Genomic DNA, 27,324 nt, shown 5'->3' with positions numbered 1-27,324 from the left:
AATAGTAGTCTCTAAACTGAAAAATAATGAGCGTTTCATAAATTTTATACAAAAATACTCATGCACTGGGACTCTAATTATTCTAGAGAAATATGGGGTGTTACAACTCTTGTGTTGTATAGATCACGAATGAATTGAAAAACAATAAAAGGGCAATGATGTGGCTTAAAGGTTACTTTTAGAAAGAATTTAAGGTAGGCTATGGTTTTTTTATAGCATTTAGACTTTCTTGGCTTTGCGCTTGTTTGTGAACTTGACATCTATGAGTGCCTTCTAGCATGCTTTGGGACTTAATGAATGCATTGCATTTTATTTACATTGTGCGGATGTGTTTTGATAATGGATACGGTACCACACTGGTATGAATATGATATGTAATGATGATGGATCAATTTTAATTCTAGTATAAATATGATATGATGTAATAATATGTCAGGTACCACGTCGGTACGATGTGATATTGATGAAGAGGTTGAGAAAAGTATGAGATGATGAGCACATCTTACATATATACACTTATACATATACATCAAGTGTTGTATTATGGATTTACATGTTGATGAGATGTTGATGAAACTGACTTAGTGTGAAAGTAAACTTATGAGTTGTAGTGATGTAACGATATATGATGTGTTTAGTTGAATAATATAATGGGTTATGAATTCTGTTGTGAATGTTTTTACACTTTTTGGGCTTACTTACTTGTACATTATTAATTTATTCAACCTATGATTCTTACCAGTACTTGTTGACATATAGATGCTACCTATATTATTCTTTTCCTTGAGTGCAAAACATCTTCCAGCTGTTGACATGCGACCTCAGCTCTAGTTAGTAATTCAAACTTGATTTTGAGGGTGAGAACCATGATTAGGAAACCTTCAGATCTTATTGTAATGGTGATATACCTTGTTTTGAGATTAAGAAAATTTCTTAGTTATATTTTGGAGTATTCTAGTATTTCCAGACTTAGTAGTTTTTAGATGTTCTTGTACGGCAACTTCAGAACCTCGAATTGTAATATATAGAGGTTTTTGCACTTTATTCATTTTATGATTGATAATGATATTGAATGAATATTAGTTGTTGAATGAGACCATATTATTACCTATTAAAAAGCATGCATTGATAATTGTTATGAATGTGATAGTACACTTGAGCGTGTAAAGTTTGGCATAGTATGCTTTTCCTGCCATAGGTTAGGGCGAGTGCCAATCATGAATGTTTAGGTTGTGACAGAGATGGTATCAAAGCATTAGATCCATAAATCTCATTGTGCATGAGCAGGTGTAGTAGAGTCCTACAGAACAATATAGAGACTTCTGTAAATTTCTTTGAGAGGCTATAGGGCTTTAGGAAAAACTCTCTTTTTTCTTTCTTCGTGCTATTACTTGATTACAATTGGCATATGGTGATCCATATTGGTATCGAATTCTTTCACTCTTATTCATAGATGGTGAATGCTCATTCCACCATAACAACAGTAGCAGCACCCATGGAAACACCTTTAAAAGCACCCACACTAATCATTGAGGCCGCAGTTAAAAGTTGACCTCAACTTGAAGGCAAAGTAAGAATGAGAGGGTGGAGAGTAGTGCCCATTATGGGTCGATCATAGGCAGTTAGGAGACTGGAGAGATAGAGATTTCTATTCCCTCCCCACCATAGGATGCTTTATGCTATGTTTAGTATGAAGAAGATGTAGTTCAGAAAGAAGAGATAATACCTCTAGAGGATGTGATACCAACACCAAAGATAAGGTACCCTTGTCTGTAGAAGTGATTCAACAAGTGTTAGGGTATTTGGGTAGCTTGGTTGATACCATCTACACTTTAATAATTTTGATTGCTCTGCCCACAGCCCTGCAGCATGCTGTTATTATAGCACCAAAGATGTATTCAGGATATAAAATAGGGGTGTATCTCCAATAGGTACTTCGATTATTAATGATAATCATGGGTTATTTTGTAAGTTCATGAAGATGTAAACCCTGGTAGAATTTAGGATGCTTTTGAGTTCTTAATAGACTATAATAAATGACTACATAAAATGGGTATTATTGAAAAGTATAGAGTGGATGTTGTTTTCTTTCAGTTACAAAATAAATCTAAGAAATGGTGGGGGTCATATATGGAGAGTACGGCAATATTACCTTTACTTACTAGGGTAAATTCTAGAATGTGTTCCTTTAGAAGTATGTTTCCCACACTTATCTTGACCAGAAAAAGGATGAGTTTCTAAGGTTGGAGCTGGTAGTATATTTGCGGTGGCTTATGAGGCCATGTTTCGTACCTAGTCCTATTATGCACTATAGTTAATTGCCTTAGAAAATAAGTGAATTAGGTACTTTGTGAAGGGCTTGAATTTGGGAATTTAGTTGGCTACTTAATCTGTGGCAATGTTTGGTAAGTCTTTTCCGGATGTTATTGAATTTGCCAAGAAAGATAAAGCACTTGAGAAACAAGAAGAGGTGAAGGCAAATGAAAAGAGGCTCGAACCTTGGGCCAATTCAGTGGTACTTTCTTAAAGAGGCATATTTAACCCTCCATTAAGTTATGCCAGTATCTACAGAGGGCCCATCTAGGGTCAACCATCAGCCTTTCCAAACTGATAGCTACATGCCTTCATTTTCTATTTAGAGGCATACTTTAGGATCTAAATACTTTAAGTGAGGGGGTTTATGTCACAACCCAACCATGGGCCTAGCCTTGATAGGTATCTCAAGTCCACTAAGGATTGGACACCACCTCTATAGCCTCTTTAACCAAGAAAAACCCAGATAAATGGAAAAAGGATCAAGAATATAAAGATAAAATGGTGATTGTAACATAAAAGTGAGATCTAAGAGTCAACAACAATCATTCCCACACTTTGTCCACAAAAGCCTGTAAATTCAAATACCAAGTTAGGTCAGGACATACCCCCGACCATGGACAAAAAGGAAATCCAAAATATGAAAAAAAACCAATAGGATTTTAATAAAGCAATAAAATGTTTGGCCTTCCGGAAGATGAAGGCTCACCACTTTAATGCAGACTAACCGACGAACCAGAATCCACCTAAAGCTGCCCAGGGGTAAAACAGTTTTCTTCAGACCCTACATTATGAAATAATGTAGCATTCTAGGACGGTTAGCACGGCGAGCACCAACATGTAACTCAGGATTGGGATACAATAATGCTAATTTCCAAAACAAAACCAATCGCAATGTATATGTTCACATAAATGCATACATACATAAATAAATAAGATGTTTGGATAGGGAACAAAGTTTAGCATGAGATTTAAAATCATTAAGCTATATTATGTATCTCTAACTGTCCTAAGGACACTCACAGGCTATATGGGTTCAGCTCCCCTTAATGAAAGGGCTCTAACGCATATTATCTGCATGAACTGGAGAAATCCAAGGAAAGGCTAGAGTCACCGAGGCTCTAACCATTCCAAAATGTATATGTATAAAGTGTGAACTATGTACACGGCCTCAAAGGCCCTCGCACTGACAAATATGGTTTTCAGTATCGGTCCCCCCCCCTGGGACCTCCACTTTCTACGATGAGATATATAACCCCCTTTACACCCAAATTAAAACCTTTACACATAACCAATCTATTTAACCAAGTACTTATCCATTTAGGCATCAACCAAATGGTATTATCATACCAATTAAATATTCTTGCAAACCAATTCCACTATATAAAACCAAACCAATTTGCCATGAGACTCCAAAGTTCCAATTCAAAATCAATCCATGGCCACCAAGTCCTTCCAAAACCATGTATATTTCATTAACCTTTTATGCAATGCAATAGTTTTAGAAGTGGTTAAATTATGCATTTAGTCATGTTTAAAAACTAATTTTATAAGGTGGGTTGATGTTGCTACCAATTCCAATACCAAAATCCATAAGTTTAGGGGAATCCACGACCCCAATTCTATTTACCATACCTATGCACCCAATGATTTCCAAAATCCATAAATAAAGCATAAAAAATGCATGTAAACCATGGAAATACCATTTAAACAAAACCCATCCAAAACCCTCATTCCAAATCCCAAAACAAACATTAAAACCATGTGAATATCAAACCATTACATGCCATTATAAAATACAAGTTTAGGGAAGAAATACATGCCTAAAAATACCAAGAATTTGGAGAAGAAAACATAATTTGAGCCTTATATGACCAACCCTTAGAAACCTTAGCTTTGTTCATAAGTTGGGAATTTGAGAGAGAAGATATTTTTTATGTTATGTTAAATGGGTGGAAATAGCTCTAAGGGATTGTTTTATGTCGTGGGAATAGTGTAAAAGAAAGGAAAAGTGAAATACCCTATACTTTTCTTAGTCCCATTTAGCTCCTAATGTGTCAAGAGTCAATTTTAAAAAATTGTATAACTCTTGATATGTGTAGAGTTTTCCAGCTCTAGACCCACCAGATTGTAGATAATTGAACTGGCTTTCCAACGATACCAATTTCGCTTAAATCCAATACTCGATTGAAAAGTTATGGCGCTTTTAGTAAGAAATTGTAGGGCACCGTGATACCAATGCATAGCAGTGAAGTACAAAATCCTTCTAGTAAAACACCATGATTATGCCACATCATGGTGACGCACAAAATCCTATTTTTCCCTTTCCAGTAGCTTACCGTAATTTTCCAGTATCTCGCCAAAATTCTTAGAGGAACAGTTACCACGTCGCTGTGGAGTACAAAATGGCACTCATCCTTTTCTGGTGACGCAAAACAATTACACCGCATTGCGCCAGAGCCTAAAATGTCAATTGTCCCTTTTCCAGTAAGCCACCGTGATGGCATCGCATCACGGTGGGATGCGAAATTGGGATTTCTAATTCTGAGTTAAAAAATTTAAAGGGAAACCTAATCATTTCCCAAGCCCCAAAATCATGAAAAATACTAGATTAAACCTATTCTAAGCATTATACGCTCATATTTCATCAAATTATTCTCCAAGAAACCCTAGAAATTCAATTTTAAATCCTCAAAAAACCCAAATTCCATCATTCTCTTTCCAAGATAACCCAAAATTCAAGATTTCCAATTCAAGAACTTCAAGAATCAATCTTCAAGAGCATAAATAGAAACTCAAAGTTCAAGCTTCTTCAATTTTTCATCAATTAAGGTATGTGAGGTTATGAACAACGATAATTCTTTCATCCTTGTGCCTAAAATTAGTTTTAAAGTTGAATTTCATATGAAATTACATGAACTTCAGTCTAGGGTTTATACCCACTCTTTATTATTTGAAGATTAGGATATTACAAGTGATTCATACGTTGAATTGCATGTCTGCCTTCATATTTTTATGCATGTGACATTATTTTTCCACATTTAGAATTAAATTATCAACATATTCATTATTTAGCATGAACTTTATGATGATTGACATGAATTAGAAGCATGGGTTAATAAGCCCTAGTTTGAATGTTGATATTTCAAGAAGATTATGCTTTTAAGCATCCCATGATTAGTTATATTCAGATTTTGAATAAATATTTGATCTATTGATCTCATCTTAGATATGGGATCCAGTTTAAGTTTTAACTACAGTTTACAGTAAATAGATTCACAAGAGGTTTTCATTTTAAACCCTTATACTAGTTTTAAAAGTGAATTTTCTACAGAATGAGCATACAGATTAAAGGGAGTAGTATTAGCACCGAGTTGGGTATGTTCACATGCCCTAGAAATATGAGCCAACGTAGGTTCATATTATCAAATTATTCCCATTTTAATATGGATGACAGTTACAGATGTGATCACTTAGATTAGGTTATACTCCATGGGAAAAGTATGACACCTCTTCCAACGTGAGGTTTTTCCATAAGGTAACTAGATGTTGGACTCCATGTTAGCTCACATAGTTTATGTTGGTTAGAAGAACCTCCCTACAGCCTACAGAAAAAAGTAATCATAATAGAAAAGCTTTTAGAAACTAAGTGTAACGGCTCAAAGCTTTATTCAGATATTGCTTTACATAAGGTATTAGCCACTAGATTTTAGCTTTCTATTACATATATAAAAGTGAGTCCTTTCTACACATAGGCAGTATGATTTAAAAATAGAATACAAGTATAGCTTTTAGAACTAAGTGTTATGACTCATAAGATTTATACAGCATGCTTTACTACTTATGATTATAATTCTCAGTTTTTAGTTATTCCAGTTAATGTGAGTCATCTACACTTAGCATGACTATTTTTACAAATTTATAGTAATGTTGAGATATTATTTTACTTATGAATCCACCCCTATATGCTCAGTACATTCTAGAAGTACTAATCCATATTTACGTCTATGTGCTACATTGTCTCATAATGTAGGTTCTGGTGCTTAGTTTTAGCAACGTGAGTGATTTTGAGCATCTCCATCTACATATCGATAGTTGGTGAGTCCTTATAATTTGGGGACCCAGTCATTCAGATTTTCTAGCTTATTACAATAGTTGATTCAGTATTTTTAGTCAGTTTGAGTCAGTTAAGGGCTTGTCACAATGGCTCTATAGTTGTTAGTAGTAGAGGCTTATCAGACTATTAGTTATGATTTAGATTACTAATGTTGATTGTTCAGACTTTTAAGTCTAATATTTTCACATATCATGTTCAGATAATTTTAGCTCAGCTCAGATAGAATTTCATATTTTAACTTTGATTATATATCTATATTTCTTTATTATGAGCTTTAGATGTAGTAGAAGGCTTACAAGGTTAGATTAAGGCTACTCGTAGTTTTGAGCATCATATAACATCTCGGGACCCATTTTTAGGGTGTTACAAGCTTGGTATTAGACCCTAAAGTTATAGGAGTCCTAAGGAGCCAGACAAGCCATGTTATGTAGAGTCTTGATCATAGGTGTGAAGTGCGCCATATTTATGAGAAAGAGGCTACGGGATATTTTTAGGAAATCATCCTCTTATTTCATGATCTATCGTGCTTATAGTGTCTCTAACTGCTTTTAACTCTTACTTTTATGTGATAGTTGAATATGCCTCCTCGCCAAGCTAATGCATGAAGAAATGATAACCAGCCACCCCAGTCAACTGACCCTTTGAATGAAATGTATCCCATGCTAAATTTTGAGCTTCCTTTCAGGCGTTAACCCAAGCTGTGACTACCAATGTTCAACAAAACCACCAAGTAATGGTCCTACTTCAGTAGAATGAGGATTTATCAGTAGCTAATATTCATGACTTCATGAGAATGAATCCGCCAGAGTTCTTTAGGTCAAAAGCAGGTGAGGACCCGCAGCTTTACTTGGATGAGATAAAAAAGATTACCCAGATTATGTATGTTACTAAGGAGGAGAGTGTAGATTTGTTATCTTATAGGCTGAAGGATGTGTCATATGATTGGGTGGTAATGTGGAAGAATAGTAGAGGTAAGAATATAATTTCTATAAGTTAGTAGGTATTTTAGGATGTATTTCTTGATAGGTTCTTTCTGTATGAAATGAGAGAAGCTAAGGTAAAGGTGTTTCTCAACCTGAGGTAGGGCTTGATGACAGTGAAGGAGCACTATTTTAAGTTCAATTAGTTGTCTAAGTATGCCCCTGATATGATGGCTAACACTAGGGAAAGTATGAGTAAGTTTTTTACTGGAGTATCTAGTTTAGTAGTCAAGGAGTGTAGGACTGTCATGCTTATTGGGAATATGGATCTTTCTAGGATGATGATTCATGCTCGATAGATTGAGAAAGAAAATTTGAAGGAAAGAAAGAGGGGATAAGAAGGCTAGAATTGAGTAGTTTAAGTATGGCCAAAAATAGTTTGGACGGGGGAATCAGTTGTAGTTTTAGAATCATTCATCTATGCTAGCACCATCTTCAGCCAGTTCTCCCACCCTCAGAGCTAGGCAAGAGCAGTGGGGTAAGACTTTTATGTCCAGATCTTAAAATAATGTGAGTGGAAAACCCAGCTACCCTCTATGTGCTAAGTATGGAAAAAATCATCTTGGTGAGTGTTTTTTGGGACAAAAAGGTTATTATGGTTGTGGTAAGTTAGGACATAGAATAAAAGAGTAGCCTCATGCTAGGCAGGGAAACAGGGATGTTCGTCCCTTGAGCCCTTAGTTTCTACCCCAGTGGGTAAGTCGGTTGTTACTGAATGAGTTTAAAGAAAGTGTCCTATCATTGTTCTTTATAAGATCATGTTAGAAGACCTAATAGAGTTAGATATGGTAGACTTTGACCTTATTCTGGGCATGGATTGGCTCCATTCTTGTTATGCATCTATAGATTGTCGCACCCGAGTAGTGAAGTTTCAGTTTCCAGATGAGCCAGTGTTTAAGTAGAAAAGTAATTCAGTATCTCCCAAGAGTTATTTCATATCCTATCTTAAAGCCAGAAAGTTGATATCAAAAGGGTGTATCTATCATCTTGTTTGATTCAAAGACACTAAGTCGGTCTATGTAGTCTATGAGTTTCCTAAAGTTTTTCCTAAATATTTGCCAAGGGTACCTCCCGATAGGGAAATAGAATTTGGTATTGACCTTCTTCCATATACTCTGTCTATCTCTATTCCTCCATATCGTATGGCTCCAGCCAAGCTTAAAAAGTTAAAAGAGAAGCTTAAATACCTTTTATATAAGGGTTTCATAAGGCCCAGTATCTCTCCATGGGGCTCTCCTATCCTATTCTTGTGAAAAAAATGGTTCCTTGCGAATGTGCATTGACTATCATTAGATAAATAAAGTCACAGTTAAAAACAAATATCCTCTTCCTAGGATTGATGACTTATTCTACCAACTCCAAGGTGCAAGTTACTTCTCCAAGATAGATCTTAGATCCATCTATCATCATCTTAGAGTAAGAAAATATGATATTCCAAAGACAGCTTTTAGAACCCGTTATGGCCACTTTGAGTTTCTAGTCATGTCCATAGGGTTGACAAATGCCCCCAGCATCCTTCATAGACTTGATAAACCGAGTATTCAAACAGTATTTGGACATATTTGTCATAGTATTTATCGATGATATTCTTGTCTATTCTTGTAGTAAGAATGATCATGCAGACCACCTTAGAATTGTGTTGCAAACTCTTAGAGATCACCAGTTGTTTGCCAAATTTAGAAAATGTGAATTTTGGCTAAGATCAGTAGCTTTCCTTGGTCATATTATTTCCAGCGATATTATTAGAGTTGGTTCTCAAAAAACTAAAGCAGTAAGAAACTGGACGAGACCTATCTCTTCGTCAGACATCAAAAGCTTCTTGGGTTTAACTGGCTATTATAGATATTTTGTTGAGGGTTTCTTATCTATTGTATCCCCTATGTCTATATTAACTCGGAAGAAATTTAAGCTTTAGTAGATAGATCCTGTGAGTAGAGTTTTCAGGAGTTGAAGACTCGACTTACTTCTGCCCCAGTTGTACTGCTACCTGATGGTACAAATGGATTCGTTATCTATTGTGATGCTTCTAGAATCAGTCTGGGTTGTGTTTTCATGCAGAGAGGTAAAGTTATAGCCTATGACTCTAGAAATCTTAAGCCTTACAAAAATAACTACCCTACCCATGACCTTGAGTTAGCTGTTGTTGTTTTTGCATTAAAAATCTGAAGGCACTATATTTATGGGATGCATGCTGATGTGTCCATGGATCACAAAAGCTTTCAATATGTGTTCGCTCAGAGAGAGTTAAATCTTCATCAAAGAAGGTGTTAGAATTATTGAAGGATTATGATATGAGTGTGTTGTATCATCAAGGCAAGGCCAATGTTGTAGTAGACGCTCTTAGTAGGTTGTCTATGCGCAGTGTTGCTCATGTGGAGAATGATAAGAGAGAATTAGTTTGAGAAGTTCACCGGTTAGCTAGATTGGGTGTGAGATTAGTTGAATCAACTGAAGGGAATATTTGGGTTCAGAGTACTTCTGAATCTTCTCTAGTTTTTAAAGTGAAAGAGAAGCAGGATAAGGATTCTAGTTTGGTCAAACTGAAGGGTACAGTTAAAAACCAAAAGGTAGAGGTTTTCTCCCAAGAAGGAGATAGTGTGTTGAGGTACCAGAATATATTGTGTGTGCCATGTGTTGACGATTTAATGTAGTGGATTATGGTGAAAGCATATGGTGCACGTTAGTCTATTCATCAAGGAGCCACCAAGATATACTACAATTTATGGGAAGTCTATTATGGAATGGTAAGAAGAGAGATATCACAGAATTTATAGCCAAGTGTGTAACTTATCAGTGGGTTAAGGTAGAGCACCAAAGACCCAGTGGCAGATTATATGAGTTTGGTATTCCCACTTTGAAGTGGGAAGAGGTGAACATGGACTTTGTTATAGGGTTATGCCATTCGCGTCATTAGCATGATTTGATTTGATTTATTGTAGACAGATTAACCAAATCAACCCATTTCTTTCCAGTTCACCTACAAAGCTGAATATTATGCTAAGTTATATATCAGAGAGTTGGTTAGATTTCATGTGATTTGCCTATCCATCATCTCAGATAGGGATACTCAATTGATCTCTCAGTTTTGGAAAGCTTTTCAAAAGGGTCTTGTTACCCAAGTTCATCTCAGTTCAGCTTTTCATCCACACACAGATGGTCAGGCAGAGAGGACCATTCAAACCTTAGAGGATATATTAAGGGCATGTGTCTTTGATTTCAAAGTCAATTGGGATGACCACTTATCATAGATCGAGTTTCCCTACAATAACAGTTACCATTCTAGTATTCAGATGGATCCATTTGAAGCTCTTTATGGGTGGAGATATAGATCACTGGTTGGTTGGTTCGAAGTGGGTGAGGCCACTTTGATTGGGCCAGATATGGTGTTTGAGGCCATGGAGAAAGTTCAGTTGATTTGAGAGAGATTGAAAGCATCTCAGAGTCATCAGAAATCTTATCAGATGTAAGAAGGAGAGAGCTTGAGTTTGAATTAAATGATCTTGAACATTTGAAAGTTTCACCCATGAAATGGATGAAGAGATTTTGCAAAAAAGGACAGCTTTGTCCTCGAATGTGGGTCTCTACATAATTTTTAGTCGTGTGGGGAAGGTAGCATATGAGCTTGAGCTACCTGCATACTTGTCATCAATTCACACAGTGTTCCATGTATCTCTATTAAAGAAGTGTATGGACGATCTAGTTGTCATAGTCCCTCTAAAAAGCAGAGATATTTAGAATAGTCTTTCATATGAAGAACTTCCAGTAGAGATTCTTGATCATCGGGTTCGTAGACCAAGGAATAAAGAACTTCCCTTGGTCAAAGCTCTGTAGCAAAATTAGTCTGTTGAGGGTGATACTTGGGAAGCAGAAGCAAACATGCGAACCAAGTATCCTCATCTCTTCTCTGCAAACTCAGATTTAGCCTAAGGTAACAGTCTTTCTTAATTCAGTTCCTTTCCAGTCTCAGATTCAGCCATATAGTTATCTTCTTGTAAATTTATGCATTCGCAGATTAGTTTAATCACTTAATATATTTTAGATTCAGTCATATAGTTTGTTTCAGTTATGCGTGCCATCATATAGCCTCAGTTCCTCAGTATCTTCAGTTTAACTAGTCTCATTGGAGGAAGAATGTTCCAAAGGGAGAGATATTGTACTACCCCATACTTTTCTTAGTCCCGTTTTAGTGTGTCAAGGGTAAATTTTAAAAAAATGTATAACTCTTTATACATGTAGAATTTTCCAGCTCTAGACCCACAAAATTGTAAATAATTGAACTAGCTTTCCAACGATACCAATTTTGCTTAAATCTGATACTCGGTTGAGAAGTTATGGTACTTTTACTGAGAAACAGTAGGGCACTGTAATACCACTGTGTCGCGGTAAATAGCAAAATCGTAATTGTCTACTTTCCAGTAAAACACCGCGATTACACCACATTACGGTAAGTGCCAAAGTCCTATTCATCCCTTTCCAGTATCTCACCATGATTTGACAGTATCGCACTAAAATTCTCAAAGTAACAATCACCACATCGCGGTGGAGTGCAAAATGGCACTCATCCTTTTCCAATGACGCAATGCGATTACATCACATCACGCCAGAGCCTAAAATGGCAATTTTCCCTTTTCCAGTAAGCCACGGCGATGGCGCGCATCACAGTGGGATGGAAAATCTGGATTTCTAGTTTCGATTTAAAAATTTTAAAGGGCAACCTAGTCATTTCCCAAGCTCCTAAATCATGAAAAACACTAGAATAAACCAATTCTAAGAAATATATGCTAATATTTCATCAAATTACTCTCCAATAAACCCTAGAACTTCAATTTTAAATCCTCAAAAAACCCAAATTCCACTTTTTTTTCAAGATAACCCAAAATTCAATATTTTCAATTCAAAAACATCAAGAATCAATCTTCAAGAGCACAAATAGGAACTCAAAGTTCAAGCTTCTTCAATTATTTCTCAATTAAGGTATGTGGAGTTATTAACAAGGATAATTCTTTCATCCTTGTGCCCAGAATTAGTTTTAAAGTTGAAATTATATGAATTTAAATCTAGGGTTTAAACCCACTCTTTACTATTTGAAGATTATGATATTACAAGTGATTTATATGTTGAATTGTATGTCTACCTTCATATTTTTATGCATGTGAAATTATTTTTCCAGATATAGAATTGAATTATCAAAATTTTCATTATTTTCCATGAACTTTATGATGATTGACATGAATTAGAAGCATGAGTTAATAAGCCCTAGTTTGAATGTTGATATTTCAAGAAGATTATGCCTTTAAGCATCCCATGATTAGTTATATTCAGATTTTGAACAATGATTTAATCTTTTGATCTCAGCTTAGATTTGGGATCCACTTTACAGTTTTAACTACAATGTACAGTAAATAGATTGACAAGAGATTTTCATTATAAACTCTTATACTAGTTTTAAAAGTGGATTTTCTACAAAATGAGCATACAGATTAAAGGGAGTAGTATTTAGCATCGAGTTAGGTATGTTCTCATGACCTAGAACTACGAGTCAATGTAGGTTCAGATTATCAAATTATTCCTATTTTTATATAGATGACAATTACAATTGTGATCACTTATATTAAGTTATACTCTGTTGCAAGAGTATGACAGCTCTCCCCAACGTGAGGTTTTCCCATAAGGGAACTAGACATTGAACTCCATGTTAGCTCACATAGTTTATGTCAATTAGAAGAACCTCCCTATAGCCTATAGAAAAGATTAATCATCACTGAAAAGCTTTTAGAAACTAAGTGTAAAGGCTCACAGCTTTATTCAGATATTTCTTTACATAAGGCATTAGCTACTAGATTTTAGCTTTCAGTTTACAGATATAAAAGTGACTCCTTTCTACACTTAGGCCTCATTATTTAAAATAGAATACAAGTAAAAATTTTAGAACTAAGTGTTATGACTCACAAGATTTATACAGCATGCTTTCTACTCATGATTATGATTCTCAGTTTTCAGTTATTCCAGCTAATGTGAGTCATCTACAGTTAGCATGCATATTTTTACAAATTTATAGTAATGTTGCGATATTATTTTACTTATGCATTCACCCTTATATGCTCAGTACATTCCAGAAGTACTGATCCACATATATGTATCTATGTGCTACATTGTCTGATAATGTAGGTTCAGGTGCTCAGTTTCAGCAGCATAAGTGATTTCAAGCATCTTCATCTACATCCCAATTGTTGGTGAGTCCCCATAGTTTGGGGACCCAGTCATTCAAATTTTCTAGCTTATTAAAGTAGTTGATTTAGTATTTTCAGTCAGTTCGAGTCAGCTGGGGGCTTGTCCCAGTGGCTCTCTAGTTGTTAGTAGTAGAGGCTTGTCAGGCTGCTAGTTATGATTCAGATTACTAGTGTTGATTTTTCAGACTTTTCAGTCTAATATTTTCAGATATCATGTTCAGATAATTTTAGCTTAACTTAGAAAGAATTCTGCATTTTATCCTTGATTGTATATCTATATTTCTTTATTATGAGCTTCAAATGTAGTAGAGGCTTACAGGGTTAGCTTGAGGCTACTCATAGTCTTGAGCACCATGTGACATCTCGAGACCTATTTTTGGGGCATTACAAAAAGACTGAATTTCCCTTAGTGAAAAATATGCAGGAAAATAACTCTAAGATGCTATGAGTTGAATAACGGCCCATGGTCACTAGTCAGGAGTCATCACTATGACTTAGAGTCTAGTCAGTGACTCAGGGCCTCCTTACTAGTTTGGTCATGAGCCTCACCCAATGACTTATGACCTGAGCTTATTACCCGTAGGGTCTTAGTCATTCTTATGATAGAAAAAATGAACCTTGTCACTAGTTAGACCACGATTGGAACTATTTAGTTTATAATGAGTCTTCACAACTCATAGGGTCTTAATCGTAACCTAAGAAGTAAGCACAATTAATGTGAAAAATTCAGAGTTCAAAACCTAAGATATTACATTACCCTCTTCCCTAGGATCATTCACCCTCGAATGAGGAGTTAGGGCATCCATTAGTAAGAATACAAGACAAAATGCAACGATAAAACCATAAAAAAACATTGAAAAAGCAATATGAGCAAAAAAGGAACCCATACCTTAAATACTTCCATCCAACACGGGGAACAATAATGGATATTTGAACTTTATGTACTCTTCGGCTTCCTAAGTAGCTTTTTCCACTTTTTGATTCCTCCAAAGAACCTTTATCGAAGCTGCATCATTAGTCCTTAACCGATAGACTTGTCAGTCTAAAATCTTAACTGGGACTTTCTCATAGGAAGGAATCCAAAATACTGAAACCTTTCAAAGGGATAATCAAAGAAAGATCGCCTACACACTTCTTCAACATCAACATATAGAAAACTGAATGAATAGAACCCAAACTCGTAGGAAACTCTAATTCATAGGGAACATTCCCATCTCTTCTTAAATCTGGTACAAACCAACATAACAAGGACTGATTTCCCCTTCTTTCCAAACTACATCACTCTTATTATAGGAGATACTTTCAAGAATGCCCAATTACCTACATAAAACTCCAACTCCCTTCGCCTCACATCCGCATATGATTGGTGACTTTAAAATTTCTTATGTCTTTTCCTAATCACCTTCACCTTCTTCATGGACTGATGAACTAAGTCAAGACAAAACAATCTAGTCTTACCAATCTCAAACCACACAATAGGAGACCTATACCTACTACCATAAAGTTTCTCAAAAGGAGTCATTCCAATGCTAGAGTGATAACTATTATGATACGCAAACTCAATGAGAGATAAGTTATCAACCCAACTTCTCTTAAAGTCAATCACATAAGCCCTTAGCATATCTTCCAAAATTTAAATAGTTTGCTCCACTTGTCCATCCATTTGAGGGTGGAAAGGTGTTATGGTTAACATTAGTCCCTAAACCTCTCTAAAACAAATTCTAAAAATGATAAAGGAATTACATACTTCGGTCTGAAATGATGGACGCTGGCGCTCTATGTAATCTAACTCTCTTCTTAATGAATAACTTAGCATAATTCTCTCTAACATAGGTAGTCCTCATAGGCAAGAAATGAGCAGACTTATTCATCCTATCCACAATGACCCAAATCTACTCATACTAATTGCGAGACCACAGAATACCTGTAACAAAATCCATATTGATCATCTCTCACTTCTACAAGGGCAAATCAATTTCTTGAGACATCCCTCTAGGCCTTAAGTGCTCAATCTTCACTTTCTAACAAACTGAAATACCTTGTCTTTTAATCCTAAGAAAATATCCATTGTACTGGTCGTATGTACGGTAAGGTCCCCCTATTGTATGGTAGTCAGTGTAGTTTGGTTGGGTTTTGTCCAAGGTACGATGAGGCATCTTACTAGTCATTTTATAGGGTATGAGTTGTATGTTTTTAAGTCATATGATGCCCTAAGTTTAGTTTAGATGGTTCTGACCAAGGTACGATTCTAAGGGTACTTCTCATATATTAGGATACTACAAGTTAGACCTTTGTGGTCGTATGTTGGTCAGTATGGTGGTCTAAGGTAATGTCTAGGGTATGAGATAAAGGTACCACTCATACCCTAGGATACAGTTTAGGGGGCGTGGCCATACCCTCCTACGACCATGTTTTCAGCTTTTAAGCTGAGGGTATTTTAGACATTTCCCAACAAAAAAACTATAAGTCCCCTTGTATTAAAATATGTTGTGACCTCTCATAACCTATCATTGAAAGATCAAACATATCAAAATCCTCTACAAACTCTCTCTTAAAGATTGGGATTAGGGTTCTTTAAAAGTGTACATCTCGAGGCTTAAGAGTCGAGTTTCTTCAGTGAATCTTTTTGAATAAGCCATGTGACTCTTCCCTCATTGTTAGTTCATAAATATTATGTGTTTTAGAGGTGGTTTTGGAAACCAAAGTTGAGGGTTTTGTTGCATATGGTTGAGTATTGTTTGCTTTTGGTTTAACTTGTGTTTATACATGTTTTTGGTGATGGTTTGCACATGTGGGTGCTTGATAATTGTGGTTTAACAAATGGGTCATGGTGATATTGGGCATATTTATACGTCCAAATACAGCTATATACCTATATTTGGACTTGTTTTGAGAACAAAAAATATATGAATTGTATTTCATTTGAGCTAAATTGTGTTTTGTGGCTAAATGATATGATTAGAGATACAGGATAAATTTCCAAGGGATTTGGAAAAAAATTGGAGACATATCATGAAGCAATAGTTTATTGATGGTGTGGAATTAATCATGTTGATGTGAAATACCATTTTTCTCAAGTACAAGAATATTTGTAGATGAACGAGAGAAAGAGTAAAAGGTAGCAGTTGAAAAAGAGTGATTTACGAGTTTTAATCGAACATTTGGTGTGAAATTCTAGTGATGCAATGCTAACTCGACGTGTCGCATCGGTTCATGAATCCTATGCCTTATCTAAAATTTCAGAAGGAACTTCCAAAACATCGATGCAAAGTTGACGCATCGTGTTGATCCATGAGTTTGGGGACTTAGTCAAAATTTTAGATGGCAATTCCAGCGACACGACGGGATATCAATGCATCGTATCGTGTGATGTGATTAGAGACTTAGGTGGATTTTTGAAGCATAATTCTAGTAGCTCGACACTAGGTCAATGCGACATGTTGGATTTAGCAACGCAATTAGTGATGCTTTGCGTCATTAGTCCAGATCTGGTGAAATTTTTCTAAGTATAAAAATAACACGTGAGCACAATTCCAAACACTTTTTGCAAGCATAGCAGCGTAGAAAAAGCATAAAATTCTCTTATTTAAGGTTCTTATTATATCTTTTGAACTTCTTTACTTCAAGATTTACTTTGGGTATGATAAATTACTTATTTTTGATGTTGAATTCAAACATGAGTGGCTAAATACCCTTGTTCTGGAGTTGAGGCCAAGAACATTATTACTCCTTGATATTTTTTATCATAGTTTCTTTTTGGAGTATCATCTGGGTTGTTCTTAATTTCTTAAGCTTACTATTTTAATGAGTGGACACCATTAGAATAAATCTATATTTCTATATGAATTCAGGAGGAGAATCGTAGGATAGAATGAAGAAATTAAGAATCAACGTTCTTATCCTTTTATGAAATAAGGGGTTTGAATTAGCTTCTAGGTTAGGGATATACCTAGAAGCCTTGCTTGGTTCAATAATAAGAAGATGACTTTATGAATCTAGAAGAATTATTGTATCTCTGTGGGAGTGGTAATTGTTGTATTCAATAGATTGAAGATTTAAGGTCGAGAGACCAAGATCGTAGAATAAACCTTGCGAATCAACAACCTAATAACCAATTAGACTGCGATAATAATAGAGATTTGTATGGTTGTTCGATATGCCTTAACCCTGGAATTCTAATCATTATTGTTTACAATTGTTGCTTGCTTTGCTCTAGTCATAAACTTTTATTTCTTATTTATTATTTATATTCTTATTCTTAAATTCACAATCATCTTGATAATGTACAACACTTAATACCTTGTTGTCTAAAACTAAGAGTTGGGTAAATTTCTGGTTGTTTAGTCCTCGTGGGAATGATATCTGACTGTCTAAGTCACTCTATTACTTGTACAATCACGTGCACTTGCATATACCTCTGAGCCGCAACAAGTTTTGGCATCATTGCTGTGGACTAGTATAAATAGTAAATTGCTAAATTTTTTTGGTTTTGATAATAAGTTTAAGTGTTAACGACTTGATCTTAGTAGCTAAATTTTTGCAGGAATAGCAGACTACAGGACTGGCGAGAGATAAAGAATTGGTAGAGCCTTTTACAAAACCAGAACTGATATTTCAACAGAGGCAAAGAGCTCAATATCCCAATCAACAGGCTCAAATGGCTCATCTAGCTGATCCAAATTACCCTATCGATCCAAATGCCAAAAATTTCCCACCTCTGGTTATCCTAGTTGTTCCTGCTCAACCAGCTGCTAGACCTGTTCGTGAGGTGGAAATCCCAATCATGAACCATGTGACGAACAGTATTCACAATCTCAAACTACGTGGTCGATTTGAATTAAAGCAGATTATAGTGTAATTATTGATTCAGCGAGGCAATTCCATGGCCTTTCATATGAAGATCTACAGTAGCACATACAGACCTTCCTAGAAATAAGCGATACTTACATTCTGGAAGTGAAGAATTCTGATTATGTCAGATTTCCACTCTTTCCTTTTTCTCTAATGGGGGAAGCAAAAGGGTGGTTACATTCTGAACCACCACCCTCCATCACTTCATGGGAAGATCTAGCTCAGAAGTTCCTTATTTTATTCTTTCCATTAGGGAAGACTGCATGTTTGAGAAATGAGATTTAGAGTTTCAGATAGAAATAAGGAGGGAATCTCTACCAAGCTTGGGAGAGATTTAAGGGTATGCTCAAAAATTGACCTCACCATCATCAGTCCAATGATGTTCTTGTTCATTAAGGGATTAGATACAAACACCAAGATTCTCTTGGATTAAGTAGCAGGTGTATAGGCTCTTGAAAAGACTATGAAGAATCATACAAACTACTGAATCGGATTTCACAAGGGAATCCTAATGGGCATACTGATTCAAGGAGTGCTCCTAGGAAAGTTGCGGAGGTATTGGAGGTAGACCAATTTACCGCATTACAAGTACAGATCGCAGCAATGCAAAATCATATGATTACTCAGCTTAATAACATAAAGTTGGGGGTTCCACAAGTAGCAGCTATAGCTAATGCAGTCCAACAGGCAAATTCTTAGTGTGAGGTTTATGGAAGTAGTGAGCATATAGAAGATGCATGTATGTCTAATCAACTATGTGGAGAATATGAATCATCTGGGAAAATAGAATTTCAGTAATACTTACAATCCCAAATGGAGGAACCATCCCAATTTCTCATGGGGTGAAAATCAAGAACAGAACACTAATCAGTATAAGGGGCCTGTGCAACAAAATCAATAGTAGGTTCTGAATAATCAGGCTACTACTCAAGCTAGTAACATAGAGAGGATGATAAAGCAGGTTTTAGCTCAACATGAACAGTTTGCAATAGAAGTGAAGACTTAACAAGCGTAGTTTGCAGCAGAGTTGAAGAATCAATAGTTACTTATGAGAAATCTGGAGTTACAACTTGATCAGATTGCAGGAGCACAAAATACAAAGCCTCAAGGAGGCCTACTTAGTGATACCGAGGTAAATTCAAAGCAGGTAAATGCGGTTATACTAAGAAGTAGATTGCAAACTAAGGAGACGGTTAAGGAGTAGGTTATTGCCTCAGTCACTGGTGATGTTTCTAAATATAATGAGAAGAAAAGAGTCAAGAAAAAAGATACAAATGATGAAATTCATATGCAAAAGAAGACTTTACCTTTACCCTTTCCTTAAAGGGCAAGGAAGCATCAGGAGGAGGCGAGTTATAAGAATTTCTTAGATCTTCTAAAGAAGGATCACATAAATCTTCCTCTTGTTGATATTCTTCATAGTGTTCTAGAATATGCAAAATACCTGAAGGATATAGTGGCAAATAAGAACCGGTTGACCGAATATGCTATAGTTGCACTTACTGAGGAGTCACATCTAAGATTCAAAACAAACTACCCATGAAGCTATAAGATCTAGGTAGTTTTACTTTATAGATCACTATAGGGTGACCCTTAGTGCTCGTGGATTGTATGAATTAGGGGCTAGCATCAATGCTATGCCCATATCTTGGTACCGGAAGATGGGTCTTTGTAGTCCCAAACCCACTACTATTGTTTTGTAGTTGGCAGATAGATCCCTTGCTAGGCCTGATGGTATTATCAAAGATGTCTGTGTGTAAGTGGTATCCTTAATCTTTTTGATAGATTTTTTAATTCTTGACTTTGAAGCTGATCTTGCTGTTCCATTTATTTTGGGATGACCTATCCTAGCAATAAGACAATCATTAATTGATGTAGCAGTAGAGAAGATGACAATAAGAGCACATGATAAAGTAGAGGTTTTTTATGTGTATAAGGAGCTAAAATTGCCAGCCATATATAAGGAGTTATCTACTATATCCGTTATAGATCTGGAGTCTGATCAGAGGTTTTTATTGTCAGATAATCCATTAAAGCGAGCTTTCGTGGGTCATGATCTTTATGGATATGGGGAAGCATTGACATTAGTTCAAGTCATGAATTCGGCGGTCATTGACAAGAAAATTGCCTTTTGAGCCATTAAACAGGACAATTGGTCCATCCCCCAAGGCTTTAATTAATGAATCTCCCATATTGGAGCTTAAGGTTCTTGCTCTTCACTTGAAATATGTTTACCTTGTTAATAATAATACTTTTCCTATTATTTTGTCCGCAGGATTATCTAATATGCAGGTACAAAAAGCAATGATAGTGTTGAAAAGGAGAAAGAAGGTGATCGGGTGGTAGATGTCTGACATTACATGGATAAATATAGCTTTTTGCATACACAAGATACATATAGAAGAAGGTTTCAAACCAAGGGTGAAGCAACAACATAGGTTGAATCCAGTGATGAAAGATGTAGTGTGGAAAGAGGTCATTAAGTGGTTTGATAATGGAATTATTTATCCAATTTCAGACAATAAGTGGGTAAGCCCAATACATTGTGTCCCAAAGAAAGATGGGATGGCCGTGGTTACTAATGAAGCAAATAAGCTAATTCCCACTCGCATGGTGACTGGATAAAGAATCTGTATTGACTACCAGATGCGGAATAAAGCCACAAAGAAGGATTACTATCCCATACCATTTATTGATCAGATGTTTAATAGGTTGGTAGGGCAGGAGTATTACTATTTCCTTGATGGTTACTCAGGTTATAATTAGATCACTATTGCTCTCGAAGACCAAGAGAAAATCACTTTTACTTGCTCGTATGGTATATATGCATTCAGAAGCATGCCATTTAGCCTCTACAATGCACCTGCAATGTTTTAGAGATGCATGATGGCAATATTCTATGGATGGTTGAAGAATTTATCGAGGTATTTATGGACGATTTCTCTGTTTACGGTGATTCTTTTGATAAATACTTGTAGAATCTAGATCGATTCATAGCTCGATGTGAAGAGATAAATTTGGTATTGAACTTGGAGAAATGCCACTTTTTGTTGAAGGTGGGAATAGTCCTTGGTCATAAAGGTCATGTAAAGGACTTGAAGTTGATCGAGCCAAACTTGAAGTGATTGAAAAGCAGCCATATCTAGTCACAGTGAAGGGAGTGTAAAGTTTATTGGGGCACGCAGGTTTCTACAGGAATTTTATTCAGGATTTTTTAAAGATTGCTAGCTCGATGTGTAATTTTTTAGAAAAAGAGGCCAAGTTTGATTTTAGGGCGAATTGTAAAAAAGCCTTTGAGAAGCTAAAGAAGAAACTGATAGAAGCTCTTATTTTGATCTCTCCAGATTGGGAGCTATCATTTGAATTGGTGTGTGATGCTAGTGACATGTCTATTGCAGTTGTTTTAGGGCAAAGAAAATACAAGGTATTTTGCTTTATTTACTATGCTATTAAAGTCTTGAATGATGCCCAAATGAATTATACAGTCACTAAAAAGGAGATTTTAGCGGTGGTCTATGCATTTGATAAATTTAGAGTGTACTTGGTGGGCACAAAGGTTATTGTTCACACAAACCATGTGGCCATCAAGTATATCTTCAATAAAAATGATGCAAAGCCTCGATTGATCCAGTAGATTTTTCTACTACAAGAGTTTGATTTAGAGGTTCGTGATCGTAAAGGAGCAAAAAATGAAGTTGCAGACCATTTATCAAGGTTAGAGACTCATAATCATGTTGTTGATAACTTTCTCTACATTAGGGAAGAGTTTTTGGATGAAAAATTTTTATCTATAAAAGAGTGTGAAGTTCCTTGGTATGTGGTTATTATGTATTTGTTGGCAAGTAACTTTTACCCTCCTGAAAGTACAATTCAATAGAGGAAGAAACTGCTTCATGATTCTCGTGCTTATATATGTGATGAGCCATATCTTTTCAAGGTGGGTCCAGATAGTATTATACGAAGATATGTTCCAAAAGCTGAATTCACACAAGTGCAACAAAAGTGTCAATCATCCCCTTATGGTGGACATCATGGAGGTAAGAAAATAGCTCAAAAAGTGTTATAATCTAGTTTCTTTTGGCCAATATTATTTTGAGATACTGTGGCTTTTGTGAAGAGTTGTGACCAATGCTAGAGGTTGGGAACAATTTAAAGGCATCATGAGATACCCCAAAATAATATTCTTGAAGTTGAAGTATTTGATGTTTGGAAAATTAATTTTATGGAACCATTCCCACTGTCCAATGGTAACTTGTACATTCTAGTGGCAGTTGATTATGTATCCAAATTGGTGGAAGCTGCAGCTTGTCCCACTTATGATGTAAGAGTAGTGCTGAATTTTGTGATCAAGCAAATATTTTCCCCGTTTGGCACTCCAAGAGCTATAATCAGTGACGGAGGTACGCACATTATTAACACTTGGTTTAAGAATCTTTTAGCTAAATATGGTGTTAGGCACAAGGTAGCCACTGTGTATCATCCACAAACGAGTGGACAAGTTAAGGTCTCCAATCGACAGATAAAGCAAATACTGCAGAAGACGGTTAATAGGCAATGAAAGGATTGGGCTGAGAAGCTAGATGATTCATTGTGGGCATACCAGACAGCTTATAAGATACCCATTGGTACTTCTCCATATCGGTTGGTTTATGAAAAAGCCTGTCATTTACCTGTAAAGCTGGAATAACAAGCTTATTGGGTTGTAAAAAAATAAATCTGGAGATAAAGGCCGCAGGAAAGAAGATATTTTACAGCTTATTGAATTAGATGAATATTTTCTAAATACATATGAGAATGCAAAAATTGTACAAGGAGGAAACCAAGAGACAGCATGATAAGCAAATTTAGGACAGAGTGTTTGAACCCGGACAACTTGTGTTTCTATTTAATTCAAGGTTAAAGTTGTTTTCAGGTAAATTGCATTCTAAGTGGTTTGGGCCTTTTGAGGTAGTACAAATAACGCCTCATGGAAGAGTTGAACTATGGAACAAAGAGAAGAGTGAGAAATTTTTTTATGAATGGACAGCTATGAATCATTATTGGGCTAATCATGGAGACTAGTACAATGTGTCCATCACTTTTACTAATGAGTGAGACTGAGTTAAATCGTGCCATAATGTAAAATAAGGCACTGCGTGGGAGGCAACCCGCGAATGTAATGTAATAGGATAGCTTCTTTCTATTTTTAATTTTTAGAAAATGAAAAGAAAACTGAAAACACAAAAAATGAGTCGCTCCATGACCAAAAACAAAGTTCTTGGTGAGAGGCAGCCCATTTTTTCTTATGTAATTTTGTTGTTTTTGGTTGATGTGCAGAAATGAGAAATTTGGTGGAAATAAAGAAGATTAAAAGCGGGTGAACTATGATCTTTGAGTAAGTTAAATAGGTGAAAGAGGTATGGGGGGAGAAAATACTCCCCAAAATATGGAGAATTTTTCCTTAGAAAAATTTTGGGATACCAATTTCAGTGACACAACGCTAACTCGACGCGTCGCGTCACCTTGACTATGCTCACACTTAGAAAAAAAAATTCTAGGAAAATTCTAGTGGAGCAACTCTAAGTTGACACATCACGTTGATATGCATCACTCCCACACTTAGAAATTTTTTCAAAGGCTAGATCCAGTGAATCGACGCGATGTCAACGTGTTGTGTCAGTCTATCCAATGCGGTACCCACCGCATCGCGTCGATGGTCACCCAGGTAACACTTAGAATAAATTGTTGATTCAACTTCTAGTGTCCCGATGCAAACTCGATGCATCACGTCGATTCTTTGATGCAATTTTTGATGAATTGCATCGCCAGCACCTGTTAGTATAAAGTTAAACCTAAATAGACCCCTCATTCACCCCCTCTATAAATACCCCTTTTCTTCATATTTTACTATTCATGTAACTAAACCTAGCTATCGTCCCTAAATACGTAAAGACCCCAATTTGTTTCCTTTGAATCTTGTCCCTTCTTGGCACTAGCTACATCATTCAACTTTATCTTTATCTTTTCAACCAAGACTAAGGTAAGTCTTTATTTTTTTATGGACTTAAATATAAAACATGAAGACATGATATAATTTTTTTATAATTTAAGATATGTGAAATTGGCATGCATAAAAGTTAAATGTCTTGTGTGTTGTACTTAGATTTATTAAAAATTAAAGGCAAAATTGAGGGCTTCAGCTGAATGTTAATTTAGAAATTGTGTTGGGTAAAATTTGAGGCTGATTACATATGAGTTTTGGGGTTTAAAATGGTGATATTTTAAAATTATGTGGTTGCACTATTAGTCATGTATAGTATTTGTACGGGTGATAGCAATCTGTGATGAAATATAAGTGCTTGCGTGCTTGCTATAATTGAAATAATCAATTGCACCTTAAGTTGATCTTGTTCGTATATGAGGAGTTATTTTGCTAAATACTAATGCGAATTTAAATAATATTGGGGTGTTAAAGTTCACTACATGATAGCAACTAAGTGTGGGGTGAATGCCGATCTCACACCACCTTAGTAGTAGCTATAAATCTCTAAATTAAGTGCCATTAAGTTGAGCATATGTTTGACATTGTGAATGTACACTTGTGAAATTATTGAAGAAAGGTAATGTGATAGTAAATGCAGAAGTTATTAGACCGTTAAGCTATTAAGATAAGACTGTGAACTGCCACTTCTCTCAAATGCCTTTTTGTGTGATGTTGGATAACTGAAGATGGTAATTATATGTTGAACAAGGGAAGTCTGAGTACCTTGGGTCACTTATTTATGAACCTGTGCTAGCAACCAAGTGTGGGGTGAATTCCACACTTAGTGGTTGTTAGTTTCTAAGGTGCTTGTTTGATGTGTTTGTGGGCTATTGTGATTAATGGTACAATGTTTAGCCAGGAACAGAGTAGCAAGGGAAAGAATATGGTTGATTCATCTGAATCCAGGCACAAAAGGATTTGACATGCTGACCGTGTGCCCCTAGCACCACATATTCCATAAGGTCAAGCATGGAGGTATGGGACTAAGGTCGTAGTGGAATCAGGGAGAAAATGGTATTCCCAATATAAAGAGTCTAAGTATTCAGTGGATCAATTCATTGATAAGGCTAGCCTGATGAAAGAGTATCCAAGTATGGTGTGCAGAATTAAGGGTCTGCATATGAATTTCTTATTTGAACATCCATCCGTGTGCAACTTAAGCCTTGTAAGGGAGTTTTATGCTAATTGGGACTCGCAAAACAAGGATGCAGAGGTTGAGGTAAGGGGTCGTGTGGTCATTTTTAATGTTAATACTATGAATAACATACTAGGTACACCTGTAGTGGATGTTGAGCCACTGAAAAGACTGAATATTAAACCACCGTACCAACACATTCACCATCTCTTATGTGGTACATATTCGATAGCCAGGTGGATTTGCCATAAGGAGGGTGGTACTCATGTGTCACTCCTATTTTCTCATATGAACTGGGAGGCTCGCTTATGGGTAAAAATTATTTATGCCTTCCTTGTCCATGGGACACATATGATAGAGGTGTGCGTGATAGGGTGTGTATCATTTATGTTCTTATGCATAAAGATATGGAGTTGAATGCTGGCGCGATTATCTTCTCCGCCATGAGAAAAACTAGGTTTTTGGGTGGCCGTCGATATGGGTTTGGTGGGCTGTTGACTCAATTTCTATGGCAGCAGGGTGTGCCTGATGAGGATGTTGTTTACAGACCACCTATTAATTTTAGACCATTGGATTTCTCACGTACTAAGGGGACTTCCTCTTATGGTGTTACTTTGACTATGCCCGAGCGTCAAGCTCGGAATAATGAAATAACAGCCTGGATGTATAGGCTAACAATGTTGCAGTTAAAGATTGGGGGCGTCCAGCCACCTAATAGGAGGTTCGTGTTGTAGAGTTGGACTACCCACTACGGCCTCATGCTCGTACCATGCTGACAATAGGTCCCAACTTTGATGAACCACTAGATGATGATATCCCCATGGATGAGGAGAGGCGGATGAGCTATTCTGATGAAGAGTCAGAAGAGGAAGAGCATTCTGATGATGGCGATTCTGGTAATGATGAGGGTACCGATGATGACATGACGGCACTAGTACCATTCGACTGAGCAGGGTGCATGACACTACCTTACCGTATGCTTATTTGATAGCACTAGGATAGTTCTTCATTTTTAAGTGTGGGATGGGGTGAAATTTCTCATTTAATCTTCTTTCTTATGTTTTATGTGGTGTTTGAATAATTTTCATTTAATGATGTGTTTAGATGATTTTTTAGCTATTCAGAACATTTTGTCTGTAATAGTTAGTAAGTTTACAGTTTGGATTGTTGGCGAATTTGAGTTTACAGTATTATTTTTGGCCCTTTTTGGCAATTCTAAATAACTTGTCCTAGCTAGTACTCTGCACCCCCCCCCCCCTTATGATAGATGGATGACGACCGTCTTAAGGGGAGTTTGTCTTTAAAAGTTGGGAAAGTGATAATATCCCGATTGCGACCTTCGAAAAATACTTGGTGTGGAACAAAATATTTTTGTGATTATAAGTTCAATTGTTTTTAAACAAAAGAATGAATGTTTTTAGATGTGAACTGTAATACCCCATACTTTTTCCTAGCTAATTTCATCTCAAGAATATCTAATATTAGCTTCTAAATTTAATGATGGTTATTCTATGAGGAATTTTCAATATTTTCACTTTCTGTCATATGGAAATTCAATAAGCTTTCCATCAATATAAGATTCACCCAAATTCGATAACCGGGTCAGAAGTTACGACTATTTTAAGTTCCCATTGTAAAACAGCGCCATATTAGTCAGTGGCACGCTGCGCCACAAG

General features: G+C 36.1%; 1 non-coding gene across 1 annotated transcript; it reads right to left on the bottom strand.

Moving 5' to 3' along the window:
- Positions 1 to 18,755: 18,755 nt before the first annotated feature.
- LOC124886175 lies at positions 18,756 to 18,862 on the bottom strand. The gene has a single exon (XR_007043261.1). It is a non-coding gene; the product is annotated as a small nucleolar RNA R71 (small nucleolar RNA).
- Positions 18,863 to 27,324: the final 8,462 nt, after the last annotated feature.

Source organism: Capsicum annuum, chromosome 7 (genome assembly GCF_002878395.1).
Source record: "Capsicum annuum cultivar UCD-10X-F1 chromosome 7, UCD10Xv1.1, whole genome shotgun sequence".
NCBI lineage: Eukaryota > Viridiplantae > Streptophyta > Magnoliopsida > Solanales > Solanaceae > Capsicum > Capsicum annuum.
This window is presented reverse-complemented; position numbering and strand designations above follow the sequence as displayed.